We start from the raw sequence: 11,982 nt of genomic DNA on the forward strand, positions 1-11,982 counted from the left end.
CAGACCAACACTGGTCATCTGTCTTCAACACAAACAACAACGCATCCTGTATCATCATCAAAGAAAAAAAGACAGATGCTCTACAAAACCTGGGTCAAGGGAGATCACTAACCAGAAAACCTCATTCTTCCTACAGCTGCTTTGCTATGTTAACAGAATAATGAAAAGCATGGCCCAAAATGCCATTTCCTTTTCCCAAGCTGAAAACCATTGACAGTGAATCGGTTAAAGGCTGGTGTGTAGTTCACCAAAGCATTTTTAAAGTTCATTTCCAAATCCTGTGTGAAAGGAATAATGTTTTTCTCCACAACATGGGTTTGATCCATGCCTCTTCCTTCCCGACTAATACAGTGATTAGTTTTCCCCAAAAGGTGACAATATTACTCCCGGAGCCCCAAGGCAATCTTTTTATACTTCTCTAATTAACTCACTAACCCTCTCACCACAATGGCTCTTCAGAAAATGTTTATCCCTCCTCAAACCTCCCATGGCTCCTTCCCACATGCACCCACCCACTCAGCTGAGAACCTTGCCTCATATCATATTGAAAATATTGGAATCTGCACCGGGCGTGGGGTTGGTGGCGAGGGAGTCGGAGGTGGTTGGGGTTGGGGGTGGGGGGGAGGGAAGAGATCTGCACACACTCGCACGCAGGAGGAGTGGGGGGGGGGGTTTGAGCCGCCGCCGCCTTTGCCTCCGCCAGGGTAGAGCCGGGTCCGAAGCTGTAGCGGAGCCGCCGGGTTTGTGTCTCTCTCCCCCTCTTCTCTCTTCCCTCGTCCCCCTTTCCCCCAGTCAGCGCGGCCCGCTCACCCCTCCCCAGTCCTTTCCCCGCTCGCTCCCCGTCCCTTCTCCCCTCCCCCATTTCCGCCGTCTCCTTGCCACACACGCGCCCCCCTCCACCCCCGACCATGGATCGGGGCAGCGGCAGCAGCGGCAGCAGCAGCAGCGACTCGGCGCCCGACTGCTGGGACCAGGCGGACATGGAAGCCCCGGGCCCCGGCGGCGCCCCCCCGGTGGCCGCCGCCACCGCCCAGGCAGCCGCGGCCGAGGCCGAGGCCCAGAGCCTCAGCGCGGCCTTCAGCCGTCAGCTCAACGTCAACGCCAAGCCTTTCGTGCCCAACGTCCACGCCGCTGAGTTCGTGCCGTCCTTCTTGCGGGGCCCGGTCCAGCAGCAGCCGCCGCCGCCCCCAGCCCGCGCCGCCGCCGCCGCCACCGCCCAGGGAGACGGCCCCGGAGCAGGAGGCCCCGCCGGGCCCAACGCACCTGTGGAACCTTCCCAAGAACAGTCAGTGTTGCATGAAGGTTCAAATTCAGCTATTTGCATGGACATTTCAGAGTCTTTTGTAGAAAATGGAGAGACAGAAATGTCCCCAGAAGAAGCATGGGAGCACAAAGCAGAGCCTAGTGAAGCGCAGCCTGGGGGTGGCTCTTTGGGAGACAGAGGACCTCCAGAGGAAATGATGATGGAGGAGGAAGAAGAAATCCCAAAACCCAAATCTGTGGTAGCACTTCCAGGTGCACCTAAAAAAGAATATGTAAATGTAGTATTCATTGGGCATGTAGATGCAGGTAAATCAACTATTGGAGGACAAATAATGTATTTGACTGAGATGGTTGACAAAAGAACACTTGAAAAATATGAACGAGAAGCTAAAGAAAAAAACAGAGAAACTTGGTACTTGTCATGGGCCTTAGATACAAATCAAGAAGAACGAGACAGGTAAAACTGTAGAAGTGGGCCGTGCCTACTTTGAGACAGAAAAAAAGCACTTCACCATCCTAGACGCCCCCGGGCACAAGAGTTTTGTCCCAAACATGATTGGTGGTGCTTCTCAAGCTGATCTGGCTGTGCTGGTAATCTCTGCCCGGAAAGGAGAGTTTGAAACTGGATTTGAAAAAGGAGGACAGACAGGAGAGCATGCTATGTTGGCAAAAACAGCAGGTGTAAAACACTTAATAGTGCTTATTAATAAGATGGATGACCCAACAGTAAATTGGAGCAATGAAAGATATGAAGAATGTAAAGAAAAGTTGGTGCCATTTTTGAAAAAAGTTGGCTTCAACCCCAAAAAGGATATGCACTTCATGCCCTGCTCAGGACTGACTGGTGCAAACCTTAAAGAGCGATCAGATTTCTGTCCTTGGTATATTGGGTTACCATTTATTCCCTATCTGGATAATTTGCCAAACTTCAACAGATCGGTTGATGGACCAATCAGGCTGCCAATTGTGGATAAATACAAGGATATGGGCACTGTGGTCCTAGGAAAACTGGAATCTGGCTCTATTTGTAAAGGACAGCAGCTTGTAATGATGCCAAACAAGCACAACGTGGAAGTTCTTGGAATCCTTTCTGATGATGTAGAAACTGATTCTGTAGCCCCAGGTGAAAACCTCAAGATTAGACTGAAAGGGATTGAAGAAGAAGAAATTCTTTCAGGATTCATACTTTGTGATCCTAATAGTCTTTGTCATTCTGGATGCACTTTTGATGCCCAGATACTGATTATTGAGCACAAATCCATCATCTGCCCAGGTTATAATGCGGTGCTGCACATTCATACCTGTATCGAAGAAGTCGAGATAACAGCCTTAATCTGCTTGGTAGACAAAAAATCAGGAGAAAAAAGTAAGACACGACCACGTTTTGTCAAACAAGATCAAGTATGCATTGCCCGTTTAAGGACAGCAGGTACCATCTGCCTTGAGACCTTCAAAGATTTCCCTCAGATGGGTCGTTTTACCTTAAGAGATGAGGGGAAGACCATTGCAATTGGAAAAGTTCTGAAACTGGTTCCAGAGAAGGACTAAGCATTTTTCTTGATGACCCTGCACAATACTGTGAGGAAAATTGACTCTGCAAAAGACTACTTCACACCGCCTTCTCTTATTTTCTGCCCATTGATAAACTTCTCCCCATATTTTGCAAAGACAAATTTCACAGCAAAAGTCCACATTATGTCAGCTTTCTCATATTGACAGCTCTGCTATGCCACTGTTGAATTTACCCAAAGTTTTTTTCTCCTCCCAAATTCTGCTTCCTTGGACAGATTTGGCAATAGCTTTGTAAGTGATATGGACATAATTGCCTACAATGATGAAAACCTAAAGGAATTTTTTATTTTTAATTTTCCCCTTAGGCATATGTAGACATCTTTTTTTCCAGGCAGATCATTCAGAGTGTGTGAGTGTATGTGCACATGTTATAAAGACAACTACCATGTTAATAAAATATTCAATTTGAAATTAAAAAAACTAAAATATTGAGGTCATTCCTTGAGAGCTCCCTCTTGTCCCCTTTTCTTCCTCTCACTTCACTCAGATGCCTTCTGTCACTGTCTCCTCCACCCCTCTCTAAGACATACAGATGTGCTTACTCCTTACTGAGACAAATCACTCTCTACCTGCACAAGTGGTCCCATTACAGCCCATTTCTTCCAGCAGACTGCTCCCTTTATCATCCTCATTCTCTCACTTCAATATCTCACTGTGTACTGACTGTTTCCCCATGCCTACAAATTTGCCTATGTCTCTCCCATTGTAACTAAACTCCTTGAAAATATCATTGACAATAGTAACCTCTATTTGCTTTCCTCTCTCTTCTTAACTCTCTACAATCTACCTTCTGCCCTCATCATGCAACTGAAACTTCTCTCACTAATGTTGCTGACCAACTCTGGGTTCTCTGGCTTTCTTCAAGTCTTGTTTAAAATCCCACCAACTACCCTATCTCTACTCCCAGTACATACTCATTCCCGTCTTTCCTACACTCAGCTCCCAAAACGATCTCCCTAAAGCACAAGTCTGACCATGTTCCCTCCCTTCCACTCCTGCTTTTCTTCTCAATCAAATCCAGTATGAAATCCTCTCTGGCATTCAAAGTCTTTCATCAAATACCCAGCCTCACCTTTCCCATTTTCTTACATCTTACACACACACGCACACACACACACACACACACACACACACACACACACACACACACCTGTCCTTCCTAGCACAAGATCCTCCATCTCCAAAATCTCTGCATTTTCTTTCAGTGGCTGTCCCCTACAACTGGAATATTCTCCTATTCTCCCTCCTCGTCTCTGCCACCTGGCTTCTCTGGCTTTCTTCAATTATTTGCTAAAATCCCACCACCTGCAGAAAGCTTCTCCCTTTCCTGCAAATTTCCTGCACCTTTATCATGGTGATTATTTCCAGTATTTCCTGTATATGGCTTGTTTCATAGAGGTCTGACTATTGACTCCTTCATTAGTCTGTGAACTCTTGAAAGAGCAGGGACTGTTTGACAGTTCTTCACATTTCCAGTGCAACACAGAGCCTGGCATATAATAAGCAGCTTAAAAAATGTCTACTGAATACAAGGAACCTAATTGGGCCCTGTTTCCCCTGATGAAGCTTTCTGGTACTGCTACCTCAAAGTAAACTTGCTACTGTTAACTGTCCAGTGATGTCCCACTATCTCATTTCATACCAACACTTACCCTGAATTAAGAGATTGCTGAGGCTCAAGCCTCCTCTAACAGCCTGGCACAAAATGATACTCAGAGACTTCTGGATAGACTGACACTGTCCAAAGGAATCCCCCTCCTGAATGTAGGGCCTGCAGGACCAAAAACTTTCTTTTATGTTAGAGTCAAAGAGAGGAAACATCATAACAATTGTATACATGAAAAAAAATGGGACAATTGGGAACACCATTCTAGGCTCAAAAAATTTGAGGAAGATCAGTTGACCATCAAGAAAACCTGAGTTAAGCAGTTCCTTGTTTATTAGATTTTAAGTCAAATTGCTGTAGAATGTAAACCATTTGTTGAGAACCTACTGAATGTTCAGCATAATTTTAGGCTGTGCAGAGGAGTGATCTGGGGATAAGAATGAGGAAGGTGGATATTAAGGGAACAGCATCCCTGGGGAGTGTTCCAGAATTAGATATTCTGTTTTCCTCCTTCCTATTTCCTTTAATTCCTTTTGAATCATAGTTCCACCAAATTCAACACCCCTTTGGGATAATAACATTGAATTCATGAATAAGGATTTGTGGGTTTCAGAAAGTGGAAGTGGGGATTGGCAATGGGGTTATGTACTATAGCATTTAGTACAGTTCTTTGCACATAGTAACTACTTAAATGCTTTTTCATTCATTCATTCACTCATTTGTTCATTCATTCATTCATTCATTCATGGCTGTCACTACAGAGCTCTCCTTGAATAGATGATTTGTTTGGTGCTGTTAAGTAATCAATAGTCTCCACTAAATGTTCTCAGGAAAAAAATATAAAGGCAATGTCAAGAACATCATGAAAATGCAAATGGGATTGGAACTTGAGAAGGTAGAGTTGCTGTAGCAACCTTCTCCATGACTATATTGTAGATTATAGGAATAGTCCTAGTAGTTGTCATTCAGGACATACTCTGATTGCTTGAGGAGGTGTGTTGACTCTTTTAGACAGCGGGGGCAATTGCCTTTCAAAGGCTATTGAGGGAGAGATGAGGGGCAGCATGTGCCAGACAAGTGAATACATCACCACCACCTTGTCCAGCATCTCCCCAGAGACCCAGGTGGAGACAGACCACTGCCCTGAACCCCAGAGCCTTGGAAAAAACAGGTCCCCAAGACCACCAGACATCATGGAGGGGAGAAATCATTGAAAAGACAGAGCCCACCTCCCTCATCACTACCAGAAGCAACTGCTGACCAACTGCCAACAATACATACAAAAGCACACAAGAGTCCTTAGAGTGGCAGCATTCTCCAGAGCAGCCAGCCTCCTTTCAGTCCATCTCTCACAGCCATTAGTTGGGGAAGTGACTCCTACAGAGAAGGGGCCAGCCAACCAATTGCCACTTACAGGACAGGCAAACCAGGCTAGCTCAAGAAGCAAAGCAACCTGAGGGACGGATTAGGAGGCAGCTCAGGCTTCAATTTACCTTGAGATTCTTCTATCAGTCTGGGGTGGGAGTTTCTGACATCAAGTCTGAAACTGTCTTTTTGATAGATCCACCCATTACTCTGATCCCTGACCTCTGTCTAATCCATTTGACAAGGGACCACCCTATGTATACCTGAAGAAAATGCAGGTGATTATTCTAGAGAAGACTCAGGGCAGACATACCTTATCCATCACCTCATGCCTGGACTACTACAATAGCTGCTGGTTGGTCTTCCTGACACAGTTTCTGCCAACTGCAGTCCGTCCTTCACTCTGCTGCCAAAGTGATCTTCCTAACACACAGGTCTGGCCATGTCAACTCCCCCTACTCAAGATATTCCAGTGGTTCCATTTCACCTCAAGGATCAAATATAAAATCTTCTGTTTGTCATTCAAAGCCCATCACACCCTGCCATCATCACTGCATTCTTCCTACACTCTCCCTCTACATAGTCTTTGATCCAGTGACACCCTCCTCCTTGCTGGTCTTTGCACAATACGCTCCATCTCCAAACTGGACATTTTCATGGGCTGTCTTTCCCTGCAATGTTCTCCCTTCTTAACTCTGCCTCCTGGATTCCCTGCTTTCCTTCAACTCCCACTTATAACAATATTTATTTTATTAAGTGTCTGCTGTGTATGTGTCAGGCACTGTGATCAAGTACAAATCTTTTTTACTTTTCATTTTCACCAGGTAAAATAAAGCCTATCCTATATTTGTTACATTATTGGCCTGATTGCTCACATGGAAGCTTACAGTCCTTTATCCTTTCTTCAAGAAGAATTAAAAGCCAAATTCTGACATCCCCTGGGGAAACCATGGTTTGGTGGCAATAGCTGTTTCAGGGGGCAGAATTGTATTCTGGAAAGAACTTTGGCTGCCATGGAGTCAGAGAACCTGGGTTCCATTGCTGCCTCTGATGCTCAGTACCTGTGTGACCCTTGGCAACAACTTACCCTTGTTGGGCCTCAGTTTCTCCTCACCTGGCTAGGAGGAGATCAGTAAGGTCACCAGAATGTCTGGGATGATGTTTGTTCCTTACTCTGATGCATGTCTCATAGCAACAGCTGCTTGTCTTAAGTGTCTTCTTATACTTACTGCTCTGCGGTTGGCACCTATATTGCTCTTGTTATGGCTCTGGCTCTTCCTGTCTCTGTGTCTGCGTCTCTGTGTCTGCCTTTGTTTTGTTCTCTTGTCTCTCAATATATACAATATACATGCCTGCGTGTACACATGTGGGTATCTCCTCATATTTCGTAGCCCCTGATGATTTAAATCTTTACCCAGCTGACAGTCCAGGACAAAGCTGGGAAGAAACCCTCCCCTTCTCCTGGCCTAGGGATAATAATGGAGGCCCTACAAGGAGGTAGCCTGAATGCCAGCCACTCAGGATTTCAGGTATCCTTGGCAATGATCAGTCACCATGGCAACCAGTGATTAGAACTAGTTGTGGCTGCCTTGCTGGACACTAAATTTTGCCTTGAAAGAGATTATATTCCACCAAAGTTGGGGTGGCTAACTTGATCTGGATTTCCATTGGAAAAGGTGTGAGACCCCTGTCCTACTCTCCGAACTTTGAACAAGCCAGGGGCAAGCATCCTGGGGCCTAGGGTTTGGGCTTTTTAGCACAGGGGGCTTCAATGTCTGTTTATTCTTTTCCATTTACATTGATGAAATGATTCACCTCATCAATAATTTGCAGTGATTGAGCCAAACCAGCTAGCATCAGTCACTTATACAACGGCAGAGGGTTGAACTCTGCTGGGCTTACATGGGTTCATTATTGCTACCTGGCAAGGGAAATTTTCATTTTCCCTTTTTTATTCAGTTATAACTAAAAATCACTTGGAGGAGAGCCTCACTCCAGGATTAATTAGACTACATTTGCACCCTGCACAACCAGATTCTGTCAGAGGTCACATGGTGGTAGGAAGAATTTGGTCTTAATTAGCTTTGAAGGATCAAAGATCATAGGCAACTATATCAATAGACTACCTCATTTCCACTCATTAATTGAGAATACCCCTTACACAAACTGTGTGAGCTTAGGCAAATACCCTTCCAGCAATGATATTTAGTATTCTGAAGACTCTCTTGGCTCTGTCTATCTCTACGTTAAGGACCCTTCTAGTGTGTCCTGTGTACATACAGTCAGAGGTTCCCCTGGAGCAGTGACATTCTGGGTTCCAAGGTCCCTTTCAGCTCTGGTATTCTGTGATGCTAATATGATTCTCCCAACCTCTGACGTTTTTTGTTCCAGGGTCCTTTCCAGCTCTGACATTTCATATTTTCTGATCTCTGGATCTACCCAGATCTCACATATTATGATCTAAGGATGTTCCCAGCCCTGACATTCTATGATCTGTTATCTCAGTTTAACTCCATCTTGCAATCATGAGCTTATTTTTTTCAAGTTTTAAAACTTATTTGCATATTTAAAAATTGCGCATTCCAATAATTAAAATCATTTGAACAAAAAAAAATGGCACTCTAACTACATTTTACAGCTTGCCAGGACAGCTTTGCATTTTACTATTAACTAGATTTACTGTAGTTCTACCGGGTTTCTTCTTTTCACCAACATACAAGCTCTTTAAAAAAAAAAATAATGCCACCAAGACCCAAACTAGCTAGGACAAGCAGAAGGAAAGAGGCAGCCAGCTCAGCCTTCATTCAATTCAATGTCGGTAGTTCTTTATTCTTTTGATGTTGAAAGGGGCAGCACAGTCATTTAAACTTTATCCAACCTCTTTGCATCTTACAAAGTTAAACAGCTAAAAGCAGTAAAATTAAGAAGGCAATGCTTGTGGAATATACAGTGAATATTGACAGGGGAGGTTTCATTACGATTCATCTGCTTGGTTCTCCTGTTCAATTGTTTCTTTTGGAGGCAGTGGGTTTTTCTCTTGTGTTTCTGTCTTCTTCGATTTAGACATATCAAATTTCTGAATCTCGGCCATATCAGGTTTGTCAGACATTTTTGCAGATGATGGGCAGGGGGCACCAGTAAGTCAGATCTCTAAGGTGGCAGCTTCAACCTGTTCATGAGCTTATTTTTAAAGTGAGCCTAGGAATAATATAATGCCTTATCTCAGTTCACATGGATTCCTTTGCTGTATCTTTGAGGAATTTCTTTTAGATGAAACAGGATAGATTAGGAAAATTCCTAACATTTAGGCAGAAATTGGGCTGTCTCCTTAAACTGACATTTATGTCTTTTTCTATTTTCCCCTAGCCACTCTGTGGTGAAGCCAAAATTCAGGTGACTAGAAATCTTTGTGTAACTAAAAATCAAATTACTATAGGGTCTATGACTAGACAGGTATTAAGAGGGGAAGTTGGGGAAGGAGCAGACCTCTCCTTGGAACTTTCTTTAGGTCTCTGGTAGGTGGGTACATTGTGTGGCACCAGTCTGGCTCTTCTATTTTGAAATGCTCAGAAGGCCAGTGTCCTTCTTTGATATTTTCCTTTTCTACCAGAGCTCAGTCTTACTGATGGGTTGCTTGGATGCTTGTGTTTGGGTGCTTGTGCTTGGACCCCAATTTCTCCCTAGCCTCAGAAACACTGTCTCTGGCAGTTTCTCCCCAGCCCAAGGACACTGCCTAGCAATTACTCATGAGTGGGCCCCAGCAAGACACTTATCTCTCTCCTTGGTGCAGTTACAAACAGCACCTGAAGCAATTATTAGTTTGAACTGGCTTTGCACTGGGCCATAAGGATATTCTTACCCACTGGACTATCTATACTACTGCCCTACCTCATTATCTACATCCTGGACTCCTCATTATCTATATTCTGGACTTAAGACATATGTATACTCCCTACCTCTATCTTGTCAAACAAGACATTGACTGGTGGCAGACTGGACAACTCTCAGTTACCCCCGAACTCTAGTTAACTTAGTGACATAGCAGGCCTAAAACCACACCTCCATGTGGCCCTCCTTGTGGGCTTTTCCCAGTGAACTCTGGGTAAAACACCTTGCAGTAGGTACAAGAAGTACCTGTTCCTTTAAGAACTGACCACTCCTTAGCCATTCCCTAACCCCACCCTGAATCACATAGCATATTTGACACATGTTTTATTATATTTTATTTATTTATTTATTTATTTTGGTGAGGCAATTGGGGTTAAGTGACTTGCCCAGAGTCACACAGCTATGTTTTATTATATTTTATCCTATATAAACTTTAACTGTACCCCTCTAACATCACAGGTTCCTTAAGAATCCTTGCCCACTGAAAAGTGTTAACAATAAACTTTTTGCCAACTTGACTTAAAGAATGCTTGAGTCTGTGAATTCATTCCAGACAACCCCATCTTGTACTCCAGTCTTTGAGGGGTCTCAACCTCTCAGACCACAACATTACCTTCACTTTCTCCTGTTGCTGGTTGACCCAGCCCTGCCAGTTCTTGCATCAGCTTGCTATGACTCTGCTCCTTCCTCTCTACTTTCAAAACCTAGTAATCTCTCTCTTCTTCTGGGATGGGTCCCCTCTTTCATACAGGTTCCTAAAGCATGACCAAATCCCTTAAAATAGTGCTTTTAAGTGATTCCAGAAGATATATAAAGACCTTATTCACACTTGGTTCTGATTGATTGATTGATTCAATTAATAACTGTTCTTGTCTAAGGAAGGGTGGGGTTAATCAGTGAAACTTCACACTTTTACATAAGGATCCTCCCAGCTCCAAAAGTCGATGATCTAAGGACCCCTTCCCTAAAGCACCAACCCCAAACCCCCATGGGCCAGCATTAGAGAGCATAGGAAGAAATGGAACTTTCCTTAAAATGAGAAATAATTTATATCTAAATATATCAGCAAACATTACCTATAATGGGGATAAGCTAGAAGATTTCCTAATAAGATCAGGGGTGAAATCAGGAAGCACATTATTACCACTATTATGCAATAATGTACTGGAAATATTAGCTTTAACAATTAGAGAAGAAAAAGAAATAGAAGGACTTAAAACAGGCAATGAGGGAACAAAACTTTCAATCCTTATTGTACACTTAGAGAATCCTAGACAATAAACTAAAAACTAATTGAAATAGCACAGTATAAACAAAATCCACATTAATCATCAACATTTCATTATATAACCAACAAAGTCCAGCAACAAGAGATAGAAAGAAAAATTCCATTTAGAACAACAATAGAGAAGATAAAATACTTGGGAGTCTATCTTCCAAGACAAACTCAGGAACTATATGAACACAAAATACTTTTCACACAAATAAAGTCAGACTTAAACAATTAGAAAAATATAAATTGCTCATGGATAGGCCAAGTCAATGTAATGAAAATGAAATTCTAAGTAAATTGATTTATTTATTCAGTGCCATACAATCAAATTATCAAAAATTATTTTATAGAGCTAGAAAAACCATAACAAAATTCATCTGGAAGAACAAAATTCAGCAATAAAATGATCCAAGACAATTCCAAAGGACTCGTGATGAAAAATTCTATCCATATCCAGAGAAAGAACTGATGGAGTCTCAATGCAAATTGAAGCATACTCTTTGTAATTTTATTATTTTTGTGGTTAATTTGGTTTGGATTTGTGTCTTCTTTCATAATATGATCAACAGTAATATATTTTACATGAGTGGACACATATAACTTATATCAATTGCTTGGCATCTTAGGGGAGGGGAAAGTGAGGGAGGGATGGTGGGAGAAAATTTGCAACTCAAAAAATTTTTAATGAATGTTAAAAATTATCATTACATTTAATTGGGAAAAAGTAAAATATTTTAACAGTGATCTAAATAACTATTGATTAGAGTTATGCAAAAGGAAAAAAAAACTATGAGATACCACTTCACAATGATCAGATTGGGTATATTATAGAAAAGAGAAATGCCAAATGTTCGAGGGGATGAGGAAAAATAGGGATACTAAGGCACTTTTGGTGGAGTTGTACACTAATCTAACCATCCTGGAGAGCACATTGGAATTATGTCAAAGGGCTATCCAACCGTGCATACCCTTTGACCCAGCAATACAACGATTAGATCTGTACCCCCAAGAGATA

The 11,982-nt window shown here is 42.8% G+C and overlaps 2 pseudogenes; one reads left to right on the forward strand and one right to left on the reverse strand.

The window, feature by feature from the left end:
* Window positions 1-908: 908 nt before the first annotated feature.
* On the forward strand, window positions 909-3,175 carry LOC114023433 (annotated as a pseudogene).
* Window positions 3,176-8,780: 5,605 nt separating this feature from the next.
* On the reverse strand, window positions 8,781-8,915 carry LOC114023449 (annotated as a pseudogene).
* Between the last annotated feature and the right edge of the window lie 3,067 nt (window positions 8,916-11,982).

This window comes from Vombatus ursinus, unplaced genomic scaffold, assembly GCF_900497805.2.
Source record: "Vombatus ursinus unplaced genomic scaffold, bare-nosed wombat genome assembly UNPS02004423.1, whole genome shotgun sequence".
NCBI lineage: Eukaryota > Metazoa > Chordata > Mammalia > Diprotodontia > Vombatidae > Vombatus > Vombatus ursinus.